Source organism: Canis aureus, unplaced genomic scaffold (genome assembly GCF_053574225.1).
Source record: "Canis aureus isolate CA01 unplaced genomic scaffold, VMU_Caureus_v.1.0 ptg000140l_RagTag, whole genome shotgun sequence".
Lineage (NCBI taxonomy): Eukaryota > Metazoa > Chordata > Mammalia > Carnivora > Canidae > Canis > Canis aureus.
The window spans coordinates 50,442-68,441 of NW_027554446.1; positions in this window are offsets into that span (position 1 = coordinate 50,442).

Genomic DNA, 18,000 nt, shown 5'->3' on the forward strand with positions numbered 1-18,000 from the left:
AGGTATATATTAAAACGGTAGTGACCAGCGGAATGCCAGCCAAAAGGCAAAAAAGATAATAAAACTTAATGTGGAGGTCCAGACAAATTATTTTACCCCAACGAGAAAGAAACCCAAGGCAGAGGCCAGCCTGGGGGCAAGGACACCTCGGACATCAAAAGTAACGCACTTGAGGAGGTAGGTATAAAAAGAGATAAAAAGAGATACACAGAGTGGACATTTGAAGAAAAATCCAGGCTACAGATGCAAGTTTCAGAGCTGGTGGTTTTTTTTTTTTTTTTTTTTTTTGAGGGGTGTGACCACAACCCTGGCAGCGGATTGGACTCTAGAATAGAAACCTGGGGCTGACGCTCAACCCCTGAGAGCAGAGGAGGGATGGGGGGAACCTGTGGGTGGTCAGCGTGGAACAGGCCAGAGCGCACACAGGAAGAACTGAGAAAAAGGCCACTGGGTCTGAAGTGGTTTGGAGGGGATCACCCAAAGAGTGGGAAAAGCCGGAGTGGGATTTCCAAGAGGAAGGGATGGGTGAGGTGTTGCAATCGCATATGGGCCTCCCAGACATCTTTACCTCTCTGCATACCACGGGGGAGAAAAGGGGCACCTGGGTGGCTCAGGGGTTGAGCGTCTGTCTGCCTTTGGCTCAGGGCATGATCCCAGGGTCCCAGGATGGAGTCCCGCATAGGGCTCCCCGCAGGGAGCCTGCTCCTCCCTCTGCCTATGTCTCTGCCTCTCTGTGTCTCTCATGAATAAATAAAATATTAGAAAAAAAGAAAAAGGAGAGGGAAGAAGTAAGTGGCTATGTCCAAGAACACCTTTCAGCCTAGAAAGGGGACATGGTGGCGGAGCTGGTGGGAGGCAGAATGAATGGGCTGGAAAGGGTCAAGGTGAGGAGGTGGCCTGGACACACCTGAGAAGCAGTGCTTCTGAGCTCTCTCGTCCGTATTTGCAATCTGGGGGAGGAAGGGGTTAAGCAGGACAAGGGGAAAGGAGCAGAGAAGTGGGGAGGGGAGAGAGAGGCAGGAAGAGCCTGTGTATAGTGGAGAGGACATGAGGAGACCAGGCGATGGGCCCTGCCTGATAGGGGTATTTTTTTTTAAATCCCATTGGGAGTCCCCTCCCTTGTCTTCCTCCCATTCTACCTGTGTATCATTTACCCCGTTTAGTTAGAAACCATGGCAACAGGAAGCATGAAGAAATGACTGAAATGCTAGGAGGACATCGTGCCTCGTGGGGCCATACTTCTGTTTTCTGGGGGAACTGTATCCTTTTAGCAACAAAGAGTGAGATGTCAAGCAGGCTGCTGCTGACTGTCCCACAGCGGATCTGACCTTTACGGGACAGACAAGCCGATCGCAGCAGGTGGACCAGGCACAGCCAAAGCCCAGGTTCCCAGTAACAGCCCAGCTCTGGGGACTCTGAGGCTAGGAGACTCCTTTCCTGGCTCACTCTCGGGCTCCCAGGGTCACCACAGCCCTGCTCTCATGCACGGTCCTCCTTCGCATCCTACAAGTCATGAGCGATCCACTTCATCAAAGGATGTAGGAGAAACCTGGTTGAGAGTCTGCTGCTGCTCTGGGGTCTTAGTGAGTAGCTCCCTGCTCTGCATCCTTATCCCCACCTCTACTCAGTGCTTCGAGGCCCCAAAATCACAGAACAAGGTGCTACAGATTGAATATTGTACCCCCCCCAATATTCGTATGCTGAAACCCGAAGCCCCAGTGTCATGGGATTTGAGGACGGGGTGCAGGCCCCATGATGGCATTGGAGCCCTTATGAGAGGAGACGTGAAAGAGCTTGCTTTCTTCACCCCGAACCCCCCTCATGATGGGAGAATGAAGCAGCCACCTATAAGCCATGAAGAGAGCCTTCACCAAGAACCTGACGACGCCGGTGCCCTGATCTTGGACTGCCCAGCCTCTGGAACCCTGAGAAATGAGTGTCGTTTAAGCCGCCAGTCTATGGAGGTTTTGTCATAGCAGCTGGAGCTGACCATGACAAAAAGTAAAGGTTTTAAGACGAACACACAACTGTGAGCCGAGGGCTGGGGGGGTATCCACTCTTCCGCCCACACGATGTGACGCAGCCCATCATGTCGGAAGCCTGATGCCAGCCACACGAGAGCGTCTGTGCCACAAAAAGTACACTCAGCCCGAAGCTGGTGGCATGTCCAACATAAACAAGGTCGATCCCACCCTCCAGCTCTGACTCCATATACATTTTCTGGATTTATTTTGCCCTGTGCAGGGGACCCTGGCACCTCCGAGTGGATCATCTCCCCAGGAGACCCGGAAATCCCTGGTGATCCATGGGCAGGATTAAATACTTCTTTTTTTTTTTTTTTAAGATTTTACTTATTTCTTCATGAAAGACAGAGAGAGAGGCAGAGACACAGGCAGAGGGAGAAGCATGCCCCATGCAGGGAGCCCGATGTGGGACTCGATCCCAGGACCCCAGGATCATGCCCTGAGTCAAAAGCGGATGGATGCTCAACCACTGAGCCACCCAGGTGCCCTTAAATACCTCCTGAATACTCTAGATTTTTACTTTTTTTTTTTTTTCTAGCCCTTAGGAAATAATATGAAATGGTTGCCCTTGCCCTGTAGCCTGCCTCTCAAGCTGGCCTTACTGCCTCTCCCTGACACCTCACCTTGGCTCCCCTCCTGGCCAGGTCCAGGAGTGTCTGGGATGAGCGCAAAGGAAATACCCCAGCGCCCACAGGCACCCAGAGGCTGCGTGCACCATGGTGGTCCCTGTCGGAGCGGTCACGGCCCGCGGCCAGACACCCTCGGTCCTTACGGCTCGGGCCCCGCCGACCACAGCCGTCTTCAAACACAGGCTTTGAAAAGAAGCATTGCTTCGGCTCCACCCCTACCACCATCCTGGGAGACAGGGTCCGCAAGGAAAATATTTTCTTAAAGTAACTCCCTGGTTTTGGAGGGGGTTTACCTGCCATAGGGGAGTTATTTTATTATTATTATTATTATTATTATTATTATTATTATTATTATTAAAGAAAAACATTTAGCTGCCCCTGTAAGAGCAGCTTACTGAGAGTCGGGAAAAGAAATCTCTCTCTCTCTCTCTCTCTCTCTCTCTCTCCAGACCCGCCTGAATTTGAGGTTTGGCTCCTACATGAGGACGGGGCCTGGCCAAGAGAGAGGTGTGGCTCGCTGAAGGACATGTCCAGGAGGCCAGCAACCGTGAACTTGAATCCCAGCTCTAACCTCGCCTAACTCCCAGCCCGGACAGCCGGTGACTCACTTCATCTCTCCTGCCCTGGTGGCAGCATCCAGTAAAAACGTGGGGCTCCTGACCTCACTGGGGAACAGGGAGATTAGCTCATGTTTATAAAGCGCTTTGAAGATGAAAAAGCCCGTGCCTAAAGGGGGCTATTATTATTATAACTCCCTGTGGAAAAAAGAATGGGAATCTAGGTCTAATGATCAGCTCCTAGTACCCATGGAGCCAGAAATGCAGGGAGCAGATCCTTGTGGGCAAGTACTCTGGGCAGCTTATACTCAGGTCTGGGGCACCGAGGCAGCAGTTCCCAAAGTCTGGGATGGGGAACACCATGGGGGGTGTCGGGCAGACAGCACAACCCAGCACCCGACTGCAGAGGAAGGAAGCAACTCCCTTTACTTTCTCTTTGAATCCTGCTGCTGGCACTTAAGGAGACAGGGTCAGTTCCAGGCAGCCAGGTCTGTGACATCTCTCCACGTGCTCACGTCCCTTCATCCTAAAGAGAAAGATAACCTCAAGGCCAGACGCGTGGTGGACAAGGCCACCCCCCTGGAATTTATACACCGGGTTTTGATTTCACGGTGCTCGTTATTTTTATATTTACTCCGTACAGGAAGTCATCGTGGGTTCACTACATTTCATCTTAAAATAGTGTTTCTTTAACCCAGAGTTTGTCAACCTCGGCCACTGGCAACGTCGGGCTGGATAATTCTTTGCCGTGGGGGCTGCTGTGCACATCACAGGACGCTTACCAGCACTCCCGGCCTCGTCTACCCACTAGACGCCAGTAGCATCGCTCTGCCCCAGAGCGGGCGACCAAAACTATCCCCAGACATTATCCAATGTGCCCCCGCCGCCCACTCCACCCCATTGAGAATCACAGTTTTTAGTTCGATTCACTGAAAAAAATAAAAGAATAAAACAAACCCAACAGATTTAATTAGTCAAAGACTGAGCTAACGTTGCCACAGTGTAGGAAACCCTGTCACAGAGAAGCAGCTGACTGATGGGCAGGAGTTTCAACCGCTTCTGGAAGTCACAAACAGGAATGTTTAGAAACCATCTTCATTCCAGGACTTTCCGAGGGGTCATGTCCCCGTTATCAGATCTCCAGAACTCAGTGGACACCTGCCTGTCGTGACTGGCCTAACCGCCTAGAAGCCAGAGAAAGGACAGGATCGGGGCAGTCATTGGGAAACATGGGTGGAGCCCATCCAGGAGGCTCGGAGGCCCCAGAAGGGCCTTAGGAGATCCCCTCGTGCTTTCTTTCAATGGAGAAGCTGCAACCTGGGACGAAAGGCTCTGCGAGGTGTCCCAGGACAGATTCAGTGAGTAATGACACAGGCCTAGGTGCAAGGCGTCCTGCACTGTTCACTCTCCCCAGCACCGCACCGTGCACGGCGATACGCAGGGCGAAAGAAAACATCACCGCCCTCATACTCACGATATGAGGCAAAGGGCTTATAAATAAATGGGCTGCTTTCAATGTTGAAAAAGATCAGCAGCAGTGAAGCTTATATAAATAAAATAATTAAAAACCCTGCCCAGGCGGCCACCCAACAGGCACGAGGAAAGCTGCTGGCCTCACCACCCATGGCCCCGGCACCCACTGGGTTCCCTGGCGTGGCCATCTCCTGGCTTTCCCCGGGACGTTTTCCTTCCATGTCTCTCTCTCCTCTGTGGCATTTGCATTCCTCACCTCCTTCTCCCGAGATCACAAGAAGTTAAATGGCCAAACTTCCTGGTTCATGCAAAGTTAAGGCTGTCAGTTGCACAGAGAGCAGGAAAAAAAAAAAAAAAAAACAATCTAATGGCGAAAATCTGGTCTCAGCTCTCCCGAAATACTTCTCTGTCTCAGAGGTTGTCAGCACCAGGCACCGAAAACAAAGTCACAGCTCACAAAAGGAGCTTCTGTGAACCATCGGCGGAAAGGACCCGAGGGAAACGTGGACAGCAGGCTCTCCCAGCACGTGAGCCTGGTCTCGCCGGGCTTCACCTGCAGCCTACTGGAAGGAGCCCCTTGGGGACTATGCTCTGTGCATTCCCGAGGCCAGCCTGGAGAAGCAGCTTTTCTTCTTCCCGTTGTTCAGGGGAGGAACCCGAAGGCCACGCATCCACATTATCTACTTGGTGATTCAGAGAACCAAATCAATGGAGGCCAGTGACAGATATTAATGTGGCAACTTGCAATGGTCATACTGTCAATGGGCTAGCCTATCGATCCATAAATCAATATTCATGCAGCCTGAGAGCCAGGAGCCAGCGCTCCAAGGACCAGCTGGACACACAGGCCTGGTCTGATCCCTGAGACGCTTGCATCGCAGCATCCACTTACTGGGGTGCCACAGGGCGATGTGGGATCTGTTGCCAAAGGAACGGCACGGTCACTAAATGCAGTGAAGTCAAGAGGAGAGTCTCTGGGGACCGAGGAAGAACTGGGTCTGGAATGGTAAGCAAAGCACAGACCTGCAGAGAGGACCGAGGCCAAGCATTGCTGGCAGGAGGACGGGCGTCGGCAAAGGCCACTAGGTAAGAACACGTAATTCTGGGCCTTTGTCCGTGTTTTCTGCAACCGCGCCATGAAGCTGCTCAGCTTGACGCCATCAGCTGCATCCAGAAAGCTCTCCGTGGTCTCTTAAGCACGATACATCCTCTCCAAGAAGAAAAGAAAAAAAAAATGGTACCTGAACTCGTTTCTCTTCAGCTTTAGAATGTAAATGATTTAAATGATTTTTTTTTAAGCGCTGCATTTCTACTTTGCTTAGAAGAGGGTAAGAGGAAATGTCATATCTTCATTCAAAAAGCACCTCTTGTGCCCCCACTAAGTGCCAGTGCTTTGCAAGGCCCTGGGGATAGAAAGAATGGATCCCACTCTCAGGAAGCTTTCGGTCCGGATTGGGAGGGAGATGTGGAGGGAAGGTGAGAAATAAAGAGATTTTTAAAGCCTGTACCATGGATAAGTCATAGGTCTGAGGTTAAGAAGATCACTGTCTCCCACCCCCAACATGCATTAGCCCTTCCTGGCTCTCCCAAGTGTTTGCACGCACACGGTCCCTTTTGATAATGTCCACAAATCCCTCCGAATGAACCAGCGGTTTATTATCTCCCCAGATAAAGCCCAAAGAAGCCACATTTGCCCCCAAGAGAATCAACAGCCCTGGTGGCAGGACGTATGGCAGGATGAGGCAGGTTTTATAACATGATTAAAATCTCCTGTCCACAGTTTTATGTTCCCTTGTTCATCCTAATAGAAAAAAAAAGAAAGAAAGAAAAGCATCTCCATCCCTGGAATCTCATGCAGGTAAACCCAGTGACATGGGAAGGAGGCTTATTGAAGAGCTGGGTCTTGTGCCGAAGAGTTGGGGACAGCTTAGGCGCCCATCACCTAAGAGTAGACACACAGAGTGGTGCCTGCACCTTGCACTTTGCCCCTGCCTAGATCAGGAGTTGGCAAACTGTCAAAGGCCAGACGCCCGCCAGGCCATCTCTGCCACAACTACTTAACCCTGCTGCAGCGGAGGAAGCAGCCACAGATAATACATAAACACATGAGAGTGGCTGAGTCCCAATAAAACCCTATTTACAAAAACAAGTGGCTGTGAGTTTTGGCCTGAGGGCCATCATCTGCTGACCACTGGCCTATAACATTCTCCGCCCCCCAGATACCTGCCTGGTCTCTGTTCAAAGGTTATCTCCTAAGGCTTTCCTGGCCACACTCGCCAATACCCACCATCGCTCTATCCCTTTATCCCTCTCTTACTTTTTTTCATAACATTTATCACTTCTGGGTCCATTGGCTGATCTGTTAGTAATCCTGTTTTCCCTCCAATGATGCCAAGATTTTTTTCTTTTCTTTTCTTTTTTTTTTTTTTTTTTTTGTGCCTGGCGCCTGGCACATAGTAGGCGCTCAGTGACTATCTGTTGGATGAATGAAAGAGCAGCTGCCCCATCCGTCAGCCCAGGTCACCCAACACTGCATGTGTCTCATACTTTAGGATCGGGGACGACTCAGAGGTCAGCCAGGTTACCAGACCACCTCCCTGCCCCGAGGGAGGCTGCATGCTAAACCACCTTGCACAGATCTCTGTTTTTTTTTTTTTTTCCGCTCTTTCAAGAATTTCCAGAGAAACCAGACAGTGAAATGCTGGTTGGTAGCAATCCCAGGTCACTGCTCTGTGCCACCGCTGAGAAGATCCCGTAAGCCAACAGCATTTTCTCTTAGAACCTGCCAAACCCTTCAGAACATTCCACAGAGGGCTCTAAGAGCGAGCAGGGCAAAGAAAGCAATTTGGGATGGCTCATCCTTGCAGCCACCAGAAGCCAGCCTCACGGCTCTTCCGGAGACAGAGCAAATACATTTGTTTCAGCCGAGAATAAAATCCACCTCTCTTCACCCACCTACCGTGGGTCCTCACTTCCTAAACCCCAAACCGGTTTCTCGGTGCTGACATAGTGAAACCTGCCTTCCTAAAACCTCGAGGCTTCTCAGGAAGCCAAAACCTCCACCATCGCACAGCCTGGAAGACTCTGCAGAGCAGATTATAATCCCCGGCCTCCCTCCCCGCCTTGTGACTCATGGCCCAGCTAATCTCCACTGACAGATTATGGATCTACTGTTCTGTTTCTCCCAAGGGCAGAGGGAGACCAGACAGGCCTGCGGTGGCAGGAGGAAAACTATCCCACCTAATCCATGGACGAACCCAGATGAAGCTTTCGCCTGCAGTGTAGTCTGATGGAACTTCAGCCCATGGCGCTTCCCCGGGCACCGGGCCCCCTCGTTTTCCTACCTCCCTGTCCCCTGGACGTGACCTGGGGGAGCCTCGGGCAGCCTCCAGGTCCCTCCCTGCTGGGTCTCAGGGGAAGAGTCTGCGGTCATACTTTCTGTCCAACCGGTTCGGTCCCTTATTTTTGTTTTAAGGAGGATTATCGCCATGGTAATGTCCAGGTGACAATGACAGCGACAGGAGGGGGGAAGAAACCCACCTGTTCAACTCTAATCGCACCGAGTGTCAGGAAGCAACCAGCCTCAGGAAATGACAAAACTGACCGGTGTTTCGTACCTGTCACAAGACAGAATGAACTAGGGAACAGCTGAGCGGGGGCCGACAGGCAGCCCTCCACGAAGGAAGCGCTGTCCCGTCCGGCATCCCCAGAGGCTCTGCAAATCACCTCGTCGCCAGGTTTGCCTGACGCACGGTGTCATGTGCAGGAAGGAAAGAGAAAGCAAAGTCTATGATTAGAGGAAAGGGAAAGTGGTTTTCAAATATGATTCAGATAACAACGCTCCAGGATGCAAGGAGAGCCACGGCCCGTGGGCCGCAGGTGCACACAGCGCCGGTCGCGTCTATATTTGCTGTGCCCATGGCGTGGCCATTCTATCTGCACCCCTACCGGCAGTGGGTGGGGCGAACAAACCCCAACCCGGTTCCTGGGTATTAGCTTTGCATCCACAAACGTCCTCTCTGCTTCTGAAGAACTGGGAAGCCACTCAAGCGACACCCACTCACCAAGAACACCAGGAAGTTAGGAATTCACTAGAACCTGTCACTGTCTGTGCTAGGATGCACCCCCATAGGTACCCGCAGGGGCCAGCACACAGAGTCGTGAAATAATGAGCCCATAAATATGGACTGGAAACTGCTGCTTATTATTTTTAAGGGAATTTTGTTTTGTTTCCAGTAAGAATCCTATGCTAGGGTGTGCTGCAGACCAGCTACACGGCATGCAGTATGGGGACCGGTGGGCTTCCCCGGGCAAATCACATCCCCGATTCACACGCCACGCCAGCGACCGTCATCGGAACCCCATCTCAACGCCCTCTGGTTTTTCATTTATTTGTTAAGAAGGCATACACTAGACTTGTCCTCTTCATGGCTCTGTTATCTATGAGACCCTCTATTTTAAAGGTTTTTATGTTTTTGCTACCCAAGAAGGCAGGAATAAGCCAAGGGCTTTTCAGTAGAGCATCGTAGGTGAGGAGAATGAAGGTTCTGCAAAAATATAAAAGAATGGGAGCACCTGGGTGGCTCAGGTGGTTAAGCACCTGCCTTTGGCTCGGGTCATGATCCTGGGGTCCTGGGATCGGGTCCCCCATCGGGATCCCCACTCAGCGGGCAGTCTGCTTCTCCCTCTCCTCCCTGCCTGTGCTCTCTCTCTCTCTACCTCTGTCTGTCTCTCAAATAAATAAATAAAATCTTTAAAAAATATAAAAGAATGGTTTTATATATAAGCAAGGATGGGTCACAGTGCAAAGGGACAGGCTATATATATGGCATCACATAGTTTGGTTTGCTCCGGGTGCGTATCAGGTTCGCAAGACAAAGTACAGTGGTGTGAGGCTGCTGTGAGCTCTATTCCTTCTCTATCAACCATCAGCGCAGTAAGGAGGCCTGATGAGCCAATTCCTATGGAAAAAATTGCGGAGCTCTCAGGCTGGGAGAAAATAAGCAGCCTGCACAGGGCTGGCCTTGCCTTTCTGAAATCAATTAAAGGTGGCCAATCCCTCTAACCACACGAGTGGAGTGTGCATGCCAAATGAGGAGACATCATGGTCGAACAGGGAATGTTTCGTGCAAATCATGGGTCTCGAGCATGGTTTGGGGGAGGGAAAGTCTAGGAGAAAAATGCTGGGATGGCTACAGGCGGGCGGGCTATCCATCAGAGCCACCTCCCCCGTGATTGCGCAGATGAGGGTTCTCACCACCCTCGACGGCCACAGAGTTGAAAGCTAATAACGAGGTCCCAGAACGGACAAGACTTGTCCTTTAAAACACGCACACACACGCACACACACATACACAAGGCAGTGCAGAGCCCCATCTCTTTGGCCTGGGAGTCTTCAGGCTGAGGATCTGGGTGTTACTCATGGGAACAAGTTCTCTGAGGCCACACGTGGCTGAAACTGCCCTCCCAGTGACGACATCACGTCTCCCAGACACTGGCTCCCTTGGGAATAGGCGAGCAGAGAGCCACCGCTGGGGTGATTCATAAGCTGAGCTCTCAGCCCGCTCACCCGCTCATGGATCTGCAGCTTCCATTACTCAGCTTCCCCTGGAGCCCATCCCCGTGGCCGGGGTCACGGCTGCCAGGGGCTGCTCCTGCCCAACCATGGTGCCGGGCGGGGGTGGGGGGGCATCCATCCGCCTGGGGCAGCCTCTGCTCCATCCCTGCCTTCTCTCCTCTATCAGACTGGGATCCCCCAGGGAACCTGTGTGCAACTTCTCCTCCACACCACAGACTATTTGGTATTTGGGAATTACAACTTGATCTTGGCTTTTTTTTTTTTTTTTTTTTTTTTAACAGTCACCACGCTTAGCTATTAAATTGGGGCAAGGAGTAAGACTGAACAGAGGGCTGCTGTACCTGCATTCTTCTTTTTTTAAAAAAGATTTTATTTATCCATTCATGAGAGACACAGAGAGAGAGGCAGAGACACAGGCAGAGGGAGAAGCAGGCTCTCCGCAGGGAGCCCTATGAGGGACTCTATTTCAGAAACCTGGGACCATGACCTGAGTCAAAGGCAGATGCTGAACCACTGAGCCACCCAGATGCTTTTGCACCTGGTTTCTTGATAAAAACTGCAAAATATATTCTTCTAAGGACTCTCATAATGCACTCAGAAAACCAATGAAATGTAAGATGTAATTGTATATTTTAATCATAATGTTTAGAAACAACTTGTGTGAGTTTCCTGATGCTTCTCCCAATGTGCCCATAAAGACCCTTGGCCCCTTGTGTCCTCCTCAAGGGTTGGGTTCCCTCCTGAATCTGTACCCTCTAAACTGCAATTCTAAGAACCCAAATAAGTGCTTCTGTTTTATTTCAGTTCTGCCTCTTTTTCTCGGCCGACAAGACCCAAGCACACATAACTGGTCCTGTGAGGAGTGGGGATAGGGGTCACGGTGGACACAGAGAGAAAGGCATGAAAACAACGCTCCCTCAGTTGAAAAATTCGAAGCTCAGCTGCAAGGTCACCTTTTTAAAATCACCAATGACACTCTACTCAGCTTACTCTTTTCAACCACAGACTCTAAGCTTTGCCTCTTCTGGGATTTGTCATTTTGTACATTGGAGGGTCCCAGCTGCCATAAATCCTCTCAGGAACAAGGTAGGAGGAAGCAGACGATAAACACACAGATATGCACGACACGTAGAATAAAACGAGCTCCCCCAAGCCACGTTCTGTTTTCACAAGTGGACCCCACTTGTAAGAAAGGGTGGTGCTCTCTGTCCCATCCCTCCCCCACTGGAACCGTCCCACTCAACAACCTGGGATTTTCTACCTTTAAGGGGACTTTAGAACACATGGCTCTGCAAACACTGGCAGCCCACGATCCTGCAACTCAGAGGTTATTTCTGAAACTATGTCCTAAACATCACTGTAGGATTTCCAAAACACCAACCCCGTTTCCTCTTCCCTTAAGTATAACGTAGCAAAGCATTTATCAACTTTTCTGATTATTAGTGGGCTTTCCTCCAAAGTGCATGCAGCCCTCTAATTGTTGCTCTGAGTGCCTACACCTACCCGCCCTGTTTAAATAATCAGGAATCTAGAACAAGGGTTGGCAAATTTTCTGCAAAGGGACAGACAGTAAATATTTCCCATTGTGGGCTATATGCTCTCCACACTGAGATTTATATTTGTGTCATTTTTACGTGTTTGAGTCTTAGCTCATGACGTGCACATAAACAGGTGGCAGGTTGGTCTGGGCCCATGCAAGAGGAAACCCTCCGTGAATTCTTTCTTTGGAAAACAAATATAATAATAATGATAGTAACTGTGAACATTTATTAAGTGCTGATTAAACAGAAGGACCCAACAAAGAAAGGTGCTTTTTATTCTGGCTGGTATTAGCACCCCAAGTAGGTAGGGTTGGGTGGATTGGGAACCTAAGTCTTACAAGAAGACAAGGAGCAGGCCAAGTTCATGTAGCAAGGATGTTCACCTATGAAATCTGACTCCAGACAGAGATGAGGAGGTGCTCGTTCGGTGTCCTTAAACGACAGAATATATTAAGGAGGACGTGGTGAGATGCCAGCTGCCTGGGGCTTTGTAGGGCTAGTTCAGAAAAGCCTCCCATCAAAGCCACCACTGGTGGGGGGAGACAACCATCTCCTTCCTGCACCAGTTCCCTCTCAAACATTCTCCCAAGGGAAACAGAGCTGGAAGGGACTCTGAGAATCAGCCAGCACCGAGGCGAGGGATATGGGTGGTGCATTTTACGAACTTAGTGCCCCCTTGTCCGCTGGGCCATAGAAAGGAGTACAGTGAAGGGCAAACTGCAAGGACAGGAGCCGATCTCAGCTCATCACGTTCAGCTCCGCGGGCTGCACTGGCTCACTGGCTCCTGCGCTCCTACCCCGGGATCCCCAGAAGTAGGCTTTGCCCACACGCAATTCCCCACAAGAGGCCTCCGCCTTGCACACACTCCGGGCTCCCAAGCATTCCCTGTTCGTGCCAGCCTCCACCTTCTAAACTGGCTGCAGCACAGCCTCCGCGCTGAGCCTCCCCCCTGCTGCCACCCAGAGTTCCCTTCCAAAGGGGGTGGGAGCAGGGAAGAGAGCTGGGTGGCGGCTCTCGGGTCCTCTCAGGGCCATTGCCCGACTTCTCCAACCCCAGGCACAGAGGCACATCTGGGTGCAAGAGCACACTCCCTCCCTGGCTGCCTGCGATCCCACCACACCCGGTGGGAAGCCGCGGATCCTGCATAGAAACCGACCCAAAGCCAGAGACCAGCGGGCTGCTGGAGCAGAGCTCGGCCCTGTAGACACGCGCGCGGGTTCGCTAATCCCCGGGACTCCGGGAGAAAGGAGGCCCGACCCGCCCGGGCGCTCCAACAGGCCAGCGGGGCGGGAGGCAGGCGGCTCATTATGTAAAACGCTTGGCTCCTTCCTCTTTCTCTGCATCCTGCTAGCAATTTTGTATCCGGTTTGGGAATTCCAGGAACATCTGCGATTGTCTTTTGCCCAACCACACATGTGCAAGCCGAAGGGCTCAATCATGTTCCTACCTGCCGGTGCCCTGTCATTAGCCGTGAACTGTGCAGGGAAACATACCAAACCCCGGGCCAGCAACCACACCTGCGGGTCCTACCTCCCTGCCTCGTCCCGCCCAGGCCCGACGCGGTGACACTAAGTCCCCTTTCCCCGTGGAGAGAAACACCAGGGCTGAGAGGGCTTGTTTGAACAGCCAGAGTCCTCTGGCCAAACAGACGGGACATTTTTAACAGAGCACTCCCCACCACCCCCCCCAGGCCTCCGCTGGCACGTTAGCTTTTGTGTGGCAAGGTCAGGGCAGGCCAGGTGGGAACGGGCGAGGTGCAGCTGAGTTCAAGAAGAGGCATCAGCTGGGGTTAGCTCTTTTTCGGGGAGCACTGAGGGCCCCTGCTCAGATCCGAAAGTGACTCTCAGGGCTATGAGCACCCAAAATACAAGCAACGGTCATCTCGGGCGTTGGCTACTTCTACTTGCTCTTTAGGCCTCAATCTGTAAAATGGGGTAGAAACGGGGCCCTGAGTGGTTTCATGAACTAAATGCACGTAATGCATTTGGAAGCGCAGGTGGCCCAGAGTTCACACACCACCAAGGATTGCAAGTATGTGTTATTATTACCGGTCCTCATCCCGACTAGGAAGCCCTGTTCTTCCTCGGCCACCCTGCACGCTCTTGGCTTTCTCCTGTGTCCCCAGCCTCCATCCACCTCTATGGCCAGCAGGTCCTCCAGGATCCCACCCTCACCTGTCCTCTCAATCATCTCCCTGTGCTCCCACCATGGGCCTGCCCCAGACAACATCTTTCCTGGGCGGAGATGCGTGCCACCAGTCTCCCCAGTATACCTGGGCCCCACTGCACCCTCTGCTCTACTCCCTTCAAAATTTCTCTGTCCATGCGCTTAGCTGCTGCCATGGGTCATTTGCTAGGCTCCAAAAGTAATGACACTCCACACGTGCATTTATTCCTGCCATTATCTGATACAGAGAAGGAACCCAGCAAATGTTTAAATAAATAAAGTGCTACCTAGGGCCTCTCTTCCTAACTCTGAATTCCCATCTCCACTGGCCAAGTAGACACCTTCCCACGTACAACATGCAGGCAGTTCCAGAAACTCATTGTAACCCCTCCTGTGTTCTCTATCTCGGCTTCCTTGTTACACCCAGATCTGAGCACACGGGAGACACCCAATAAATGCAAATTCAATAACTTGGGAAATAAACCCATTAGATTAGGGTTGGGCTTATATTTTTGACATCGTCTTGGATGCATCCCTGTCTCCCCCACAACCCTTCAGTCCCCACGTTGTCGATACCACCCATCGCCAAGGTCGCCTGCTCCATGGCCTCCTTTCTCCACCGCTGCTGACGCTCTGTGCCTAGTTCCACAGTCCAGTGGACAGCTCTTTGCTCAACGATCATCCCTCCCCTCATCCTGCTGCCAGGGGGCAGGTTAGGTCAATCTCCAGCTCAAAAGCCCTCCTGGTTCTGCAAACCTCCAGCCCTTGCTGTTGAGATCCTCCTACGTTTTGACCCCATCTCCTCTACTCAATTCCTCCAGCCTCACCCAACTACTGGGAAGCCCTGGCCAGACCCACCTGGCCCCATTTCCACCTGAAACAGTCATCTCTGCCATCCCCACTCCAGCTCTGCTGTACAAGCCAGCGATCCTCAGCCTCCTCAGAGCTTTTATTCTTCTCTGACAACTTTCTAGACCTCTCTTAGACCCTCCTGCCTACCTCGGTCTTCCACTGAGGTCACTTGGATTGCTAATCTACTGTGCACATGGTCCGCCATGCGTTTATAACTGGTCTGCTGGCCCCGTGAAGATGGGAACCAGATCTTACATATCTGGCCTAGAAGAAACACTTGGACCACAGCAGCCACTCATATATTGTGAGCATAAATGTTTATGAGGATATATAAATATGTTTTTCTTTTTCTCATGTGGCAACCACTAGACTAGGCTCTGAGCACCTTACAGGTGACCACCTGGCGGGCAGTAAGTTTCACATATGCTTATGGCAAGTAGATATCACACCTCTGAACGATCTGCCATAAGAGCCTGGGGAAGGACGGAAAACCCATATCTGTCTTTCCCAAGCCCCTGGTCCCCTTCAGCTGCCACAGTCGACAATTCCATATATTTGACTTTTATGCAAGATTTTGTTTGCACAAAGGGATAAGTGGCTACATTCTTTTTTCCCCAAAAGAACTACTACTATACTTCAGACAGTTCACGTTACATAAGAGAAGAGTGAGGCCTAGAGAAGGGAGTTGACTTGCCCAAGGATACACAGCTGCTGGTGAGGGGAGGGTAGATCTGCCTCCACATTGGCCAACACACCTCCAACTGCCAAGTTAAGTCCACATTTGAGAGGGTCCTTGCAGCATGCCAACGGCCACCCCAACTGCATCCACGGTTTCCATCATCCACTTCATTTCCTCCAGTGGGTAACTCAAGGCTTCCAGTAAGAGGGAATCTCAAACTCAGGAGCAGGTGCAACACAGAAATGAGTCAAGCTGGCTGAGCATCACGAATGAATAGGAGGTTGGAGGAGCTGTGATAGCCCCAGGTAGGTGGTGGCACTTTGCAGCTCCCAGAGTCTGCAGCCAAAGGAGAATACTGGCTCCGTCCTCAAATGCCTCACTTATCCTAGGAAAGCCAGAGATCCAAAATGTCACATGGAATAATACCCACAACTTAAGTATCGGCAACTACCTCAAACCTTTGTAGCAACAAGGTAGAAAAAAATAAAAAACAACCACACCCATACCCGGGTTTCTGGGGCCATAGATCGAGGTTGGTGCATTCTGACTCTTAAGAACACCCTCCAGGTGGAAAGACTCGTTAGCATGATGAAGGGAAGCAAGGTCTGAGACCCTGAGGTCATAACAAACTTTGGGTCTGAAAGTAAAACATTTAGTATGAAATATAACTTCGAAAAGTGAAGAAATTTCAAAATCCCATTCTTGTGTCCATGATGCCCGCACAGCGGCTGGGGATATCAGGCTTCTGGAGAAAACAGACAGTAGAAACAAACCAGCCATGTTTTTCTAATAAAGCTCTTAAAATGTTCCCCTAAAGTAACTGCAGTTCTGATTTTGGAGTAATAATGCAGCAATAAATTAAGGAGAGGAGCCCCAGTGGCTTGCAGCTCGAGGTGGTTCTCGGATGGAACATCCTAAAATTCTGACAGACATAAGCGGGAGAGACGACCCCTGGCTATCAGAGCCAGGGCATCCCCCACTTTCCTCTGCATCCCGTCCATAAAACAAGGTGATTTACAGAGACACAGAGAGGGACCTTCACTTCCCCTCTGCAGAATTTATTTCTCTTTAATGGCTTGTCATGCCTCCCCTGCCTTCTAATCTCTTCCCCTCCGTGTGCGCTCACCCTCTCCCGCCTCTGCTCTCTCCTCCTCCAGGGGACAGTCGGGGTGTCAGGGTGGCCAAGTGCTACTGGCCCAACAAAACGGTCCAAGAACAAAAGGGGGATGTCTGGGTGGCTCTGTGGTTGAGCGTCTGCCTTCCACTCAGGTTGTGATCCCAGGGTCCTGGGATCGAGTCCCATATCAGGCTCCCCGCAGGAAGCCTGCTTCTCCCTCTGCCTATGTCTCTGCCCCTCTCTGTGTCTCTCATGAATTCATGAATAAATAAATAAAATCTTTAAAAAAATAAAATAAAAAGAACAAAAGGGACAGGCTGAGTGGGCAGGAAAGGAGGCGGCCGCAGCCTGAAAGAGGCTGGCCTTGCAGATGTGGGTTTTCCTAGGCTCCCACCTGGCTTTTATGGGGGAAAGAACTTATTAAAGTGAATAATCCTGCATTTAGTGAAAAATTGGCATGTAGCAGACAGTGGGGAGGGGGGGAATGGGGGAGGGGGTGCATTGATCCCCGTTAAGGGAGACACAAATATTTCTGCTCCTTGCACACACAGCTCCAGGACTGATGGGGACCAGGATCTGTAATCACACTACCATTGTGATGACTTCAAATTCCTCCCCTGGCTTGCTGCTGCCCAATCCTCATCTTTTCTAAAAAGAGAGTTGGAACAAATAATCTTAAGATTTGTGTGGAATCAGAAAAGACCCCGAATAGCCAGGGGAATATTAAAAAAGAAAACCAGAGCTGGGGGCATCACAATGCCATATTTCAGGTTGTACTACAAAGCTGTGGTCATCAAGACAGTGTGGTACTGGCACAAAAACAGACACATAGATCAATGGAACAGAACAGAGAACCCAGAAATGGCCCCTCAACTCTATGGTCAACTAATATTCGACAAAGCAGGAAACACTATCCACTGGAAAAAAGACAGTCTCTTCAGTAAATGGTGCTGGGAAAATTGGACAGCCACATGCAGAAGAATGAAACTAGACCACTCTCTTACACCAGACACAAAGATAAACTCAAAATGGATGAAAGATCTAAATGTGAGACAAGATTCCATCAAAATCCTAGAGGAGAACACAGGCAACACCCTTTTTGAACTCAGCCACAGCAACCTCTTGTAAGATACATCCATGAAGGCAAGGGAAACAAAAGCAAAAATGAATTATTGGGACTTGAGATAAAAAGCTTCTGCACAGCAAAAGAAACAGTCAACAAAACTAAAAGACAACCTACAGAATGGGAGAATTTATTTGCAAATGGCATATCAGATAAAGGTCCAGTATCCCAAGATCTATAAAGAACTTATTAAAACTCAACAGCAAAGAAACAATCCAATCATGAAATGGGCAAAAGGCATGAACAGAAATCTCACAGAG